Source organism: Mus caroli, chromosome 1 (assembly GCF_900094665.2).
Source record: "Mus caroli chromosome 1, CAROLI_EIJ_v1.1, whole genome shotgun sequence".
Taxonomy (NCBI): Eukaryota; Metazoa; Chordata; class Mammalia; order Rodentia; family Muridae; genus Mus; species Mus caroli.
This window is the reverse complement of record NC_034570.1, coordinates 149,701,495-149,707,730: the sequence shown is the minus strand read 5'-3', so window position 1 is coordinate 149,707,730 and position 6,236 is coordinate 149,701,495.

The following is a 6,236-nucleotide window of genomic DNA, read 5'->3' as shown; positions in this document are numbered from 1 at the left end:
AGAGAAGAGAAGAGAAGAGAAGAGAAGAGAAGAGAAGAGAAGAGAAGAGAAGAGAAGAGAAAAGAGAAGTATAATAGTGTGGTGGTTAGTTTTGATCAAGTTGACAGCTAGAATCATCTTTAAAAACGATTCTCAATTTTGGATTGTCTAGAGTAGGTTGGACTATGGGAATGTCTGTGAGAGACACCACTACTTTAATTGTTGTTGGAAGAGGCAGTTTACTTACGTCAGCCTATTGTGAGAGACACTGTTCTCTAGGCACGAATCCCAAAAGGTATGCAATTTTTCTAAAAAATATGCTGAATACTGTGTATACATGCATTTATTCTCTCTCTGCTTTTGACTGTGCAAATGAGTGTCTTAGTTAGACTTATTATTGTCATGATAAAACATCACAACCAAAGCAAGTTGGGCAGGAAAGTGTTTATTTGGCTTACACTTCCACATCACTGTTCATCATCAAAGGATCTCAAGACAGGAACTCAAACCGGGCAGGAACCTGGAGGCAGGAGCTGAAGTAGAGGTCAAGGAGGGGAACTGAATTCTGCCTTGCTCAGCCTACTTACTTATAGAACCCAGGACCACCAGCCCAGGAGTGACTCCACCCACAGTGAGCTGGGCCCTCCCCCATTAATCACTAATCAAGAAATTTCTTTATAGTCTTCCTCACAGTTTCATCTCATGGAGACACAAAACTCGCCAGCACAGTGGGTGTCTATGGAAGTTCCTGCATTGACTTCCTCAACATGATGGACTAGAACCTGGAATTTGAGCTAAAATAAACCATTTCTCCCATACACCACTCTTCATCATAATATCACACAAATGAATGTGGAGGTCAAAAGAGGGCATCATATTTATAGATGGTTATAAGTTATCATGTATGTACTGGCAACTGAATGTGCACCCTGTGTAAGAGCAACAGTGCTCTTAATTGCTGAGCCATCTCTCCAGCCCCAAGAACACTGATTTTTAAGTAGAGTCTGAACTCTCAGAAGATTTTTTTGATGTTTTCCAAGCAAGCAAATATTAATGTCACCACCAATTCAGTCTAGACATAAGAGTGGTATTTTTCACGTGGCTGGAGGCCATCTGATTGTAGCTAATGGGATCAAATGACTCTTAGAAAGCTGTGACATTTCTCAGGATATTTTTACTTGTTTCATAGTTATTACCAATGCTACCTAATGCCTTTTATTAAATAATGCATTCTGTCACAGGAAAAGCCATAGCCTTTATCTTAAAACTCCCTGCTTCATTTGCATATTACATATTTATCTATATCTACCTGATAACTCAGTCATAAACAATACATTTAATTAAAGCAATGATGTTTTATTATTAATACCGTCTGGATGTAGTTGGGAGAGCATATTTGCTTGATTGTAAAATGTGCACTTGAGTCATATGTAGACGTCTGTATTTTTAATGCCAGTTGCTTATTATTTTCTGGACAAACTGAATACTTGAGGTCTGAATAATTCTGGAATAGTTGACATTCTTTTAGGAGATGCCTTGACATCTCTGATGAATCAAAGCAAAAAATGAATTTTGCTCGGAGATGTTCTTGCAAACTGTCTGCTTATTGGGTGAGACTATCAGATTATATGTTCACGAATGGATCACAGGATGACAGCAGCCGGGTAACTTTATGATTTAAATATAAATTTACCTATAAAAACTAAAGAACCAAGTTGTAAAAATTTTTGCAGCTCACCCCTTCAGGTCAGCATACTGCGTCCCTCTGTAGCCAGTTGCATACTCCAAAAGGTATAGCTATAATTGGAAGTACTGAATTTTCAGTAGCATGCACTTATAGTTTAATGTTAGAAAAATCCTGACAAATGAATGCTAGTAATCTTGTAAGGGGTGCTCCTCATTTTATTTTTATAAATCTATTCACACATAAACTAATGTTAAAATTTTGTTTTACTTGCTTGATCCTTGTCTTAGTCAGGGTTTCTATTCCTGCACAAACATTATGACCAAGAAGCAAGTTGGGGAGGAAAGGGTTTATTCAGCTTACACTTCCATGCTGCTTTTCATCACCAAAGGAAGTCAGGACTGGAACTCAGACAGGTCAGGGAGCAGGAGCTGATACAGAGGCCATGGAGGGATGTTCTTTACTGGCTTGCCTCCCCTGGCGTGCTCAGTCTGCTCTCTTTATAGAACCCAAGACTACCAGCCCAGAGATGGCACTACCCACAAGGGGCCTATTCCCCCTTGATCACTAATTGAGAAAATGCCTTACAGTTGGATCTCTTGGAGGCATTTCCTCAACTGAAGCTTTCTCTGTGATAACTCCAGCTGTGTCAAGTTGACACAAAAATAGGCAGTACAATCCTCAATTACTTTTAGTTGTTTTCTCTTCTTGCTAAGCTACGAATGATTGAAATCTACACTTTTTTGGGTTTGAAACATGCTACCCCCATATGAAGAGTGAGTTTCAAGTAAAGAATTCTATTTTCAAAAATAGTTCGTGCAATTTCCTTGAGTCTAGAGTTTCTGTTTAATCACCAGGAACATTCAGTTAGTCTGAGCTGGATTTTGCTGGTTAACTTTTGTGCTTTCTCTTGTCAGGCAACATTTCAAGTCAACATGGAGTCTGAAGTCATCAACCAGAGTCGTAGCTGCATCACTCATTAACTAGATGAATGTGGCTAATCAAAAGGCTTGTTTTTCCTATTGGCAAAATCAGAATAATAGCCCTGCTCCATGTAGATTAGAAGAAAGACTGTGGAGAGTACACTTATCCCTAGTTGACTTTGTTTCCTTGGAAAACCCTTTGAAGCTTGGGGGCACCATACCACCTTACCTTTCTATACACAGTCCTTAATGTCAAATGCAATCAATTAGAATGAAAATAAAAATTACCACCATCATTGTCAACACACAATACAAGATATGCAACAATAGTGCCAGTGAGATGGCTCAGTGGGTAAAAGAATGGGCTGCTCAGCCTGGTGACCTGATTTCCTCCCTAGAATCCACATAAAGGTGGAAAGAGTAAATTGATTCCACAAAGTTGTCCTGACATACATATGCCATGGCATGTGCATATATCCACTACATAACACACACACACACACACACACAAACACACAGGTGCACAATAATAATAATGATAGTAATAACAACATTAATAACTTTAATAAAATATATACATTAATAAAAAAAATTACTAGACCAGGGGCTGGAGAGATGGCTCAGTGGTTAAGAGCACTGACTGCTCTTCCAGAAGTCCTGAGTTCAATTCCCAGCAATCACTTTGTTGCTCACACCATCTCTCATGGGATCTGATACCCTCTTTTGGTGTGTCTAAAGACAGTGACAGTGTACTACTCATATACATAAAATAAATAAATAAACTTTAAAAACATTTACTAGATCAAGAGTAAGATGCTCTACTGCTTGAAGGGACAAATAAATCAGTGGGATGCACAGCTATGTGTGGACAAGGTTGCTCACTAATTCAGTGGAGAAAGTACCACTTAAGTATGATCTAAAGGATAATAGTGCTTTTTTGTACTACAATACAATTCTGTTAATAATTTACAGTGGAAAGTGGTAAGAACATGGGACAGTGGTCTGCCTTAATCTTCTCTATAAGTTATTCAGTTGCCTTGAGCATTTATAGAATCTTGGGATAATGGGACTAGGGAGATGGCTTAGTCAGTAAAAATGCTTATAACCTGAGTTTGATTCCTAAAAACTACATAAAAACCTGGGCTCACTCTCTATCTTTAAAATTCCCTGGTGAGAATGTTGTAATACCAGCAGTGGAGAGGGAACCAAAACAGGCAGCTCTCTGAGCCTCAGTGGCCCACTACTTAACAGAATCAACAAAGGTTTATGCCAGTGAGACACCTTGTCTCAAAAAACAAAATATAAAAAACAAAAAACAAATCAAACTAACTAACCAACCAACCAAGCAAAACAAAACAACAAGAAAAAAACATCACCATCACCAACAAAACAAAACCCACAAAAATGAAACAGGTAGATGGTTCATGAAAAATGACATCTAAGGTTGGCCTGTGGTCTCTAAATGTACACATGTGAACTTGCACCTGTACATCTGAGAAAACACATGCAGAGAGGGGTGGTGGTGGTGTGGGGGGACTTGAAATCTTGGACAATCAAATGTAATATTGAAGATTTCAATGATCAACATCTAAAGATATTTAAAAATGATGCCTCAACTTTCTACATTCTGATTTTTGGCATGCATATGAAGTTGCTGTACCCAAGGGGAGCTGTGAGAAAGCAATGTGTATTTAAAACATTCTCTGCCCTCACTGTTGGTTGGGGACTGATTGCTGGTATGAACGGTGAGCAGAGTGGACTGAGGGTCAAAGATCTGCTTCAAAACCCACGGGCTCAAATCTATCTTTACAACAAATAGAATGACTAGTTGCTTGGTTTCTTCTCCTAGCAAACATTACTAAGCTCATGATTCTTGTTGGCGTACTCTAGGCAGTGCTTCTCAACCTTCCAAGTGCTGTGACCCTTTAATACAGTTCCTCATGTTGTGGTGACCCAACCATAAAATTATTTCATCGTTACTTCATAACTGTAACTTTGCTACTGTTATGATTTGTAACGTAAATATCTCATATGTAGGATATATAATGTACACATACCTCCAAAGTGGTTGTGACCCACAGGTTGAAAACTGCTGCTCTAAGGTCTAGTGGTATATAATCAGGGAAACATAGCTCTGACCTTCAATTTGCTAACCAATAGAGTACACAGGGGTGCATAGGGGGATGTTTCAGAAAGAAGTGGGGTGATCAGCTACATGTCTGCCCTTGTCTTCTCTAGTTCTAATAGTCTCACATTTTAAATGTCTCTCTAAAAACATCACAATCCCATGGACGTTCAATTATTAGCAAGGTATAGTTTGATTCTCTTGCAGTTTGTTGGAGGTCTTGTTTTACACTGACCTTACTATGATTGAAAAATCACTTCCCAAAGTTTTCTTGGCCTGTTTCTGGTCTCTCCCACCATGGGAGAAGCATATAATTTCAGAAGGGATAATTTTGATGTACTGAGTCTAGGTTGTTCATATCCATACAGCATCTCAGACTCATCAATAATATTAATCATCACTAATGTCACAATTAATCATCTTCTATCATACACTAAAACCAGTCTAGAATTCCTCAGGTAAATTTAGGCATCGTTTTAAAGATATATTTTTATTACCTATTTTTTCCTTCTTATTTTCTTTCCTCAATTCCTCCCTCCCTTCCTCTCCCCCTTTACCACAATACTATTACATTTTTATTATCTTGTTGTCTTCTACTAGCCCAGTGTCCAGGTCTTCTACTTCAGTGAATACCCTGGCAGTGAACACTCCCTGCAGTCTCTGGGCTCTGAGGAGACATTAAGTACATGTTTGTTAATTGAAAGAATGAATTTGATTATCTTTACTATAGCACTTTGAACAATGGGGACTTTTAAAATAATAATTTCTCAAGAACATCCAGCCACATTCTGCCTTTAGGTACTTGAGCTTTATTATTGCATTGGCGGGCTGGTGGACATTATACATCTGTTTATGTTTAAAGAAAGGGACTCTAGTTTTATGTCATTGTACAGACTCTTAAATAAATATGGCTTAAAAAAAAGAATTTCTTTCTTGAAAGAACCTATTGTCTCCATGACCTGAATTATCCAGCTCCCACTTCTCCTTTCTTATAGTTCCTTTTGCTTATATATATGGACAATACATGTTTGTTTGTTTGTTTCTGGCAGAATTTTAGGAAGAAGCTGGAAAAAGGACCCATTTAGGTGACAATGAAGTGAAGTAGGATCCTACTCCTTCTTTGTTTTCTGTTTGTTTTCTCATTCAGTTCTGCAAAGAAAGCCTGAATAAAGTAATCTGAAGACCGATTTGACAGTATGGGACATCCAAAAGAATGGGCAGGGGGATTGGCTGTGAATATGCACAAAAGAGTTTGGATCCTGACCCATCTTTCACCCAACAACTGAGCAAACATTCCTTTGGCTTCCCAAATTTACTCATGAATTTTGTATCTTGGAAAAAGCTTATTTTATGTTGGGGAATGTCTAGGCTCCTTCTCTGTTGCTGTGATAAGATACCATGGCCAACATGGTTTAGGGAAGGAAGCTGATTGAGGGAATATTGTCTGAGAACGTGAGTCCATGACCATAATGGCCTTGAGCATGGCAGCAGGCAGGCAGAAGCTGAGAGTTCACATCTCACTCCT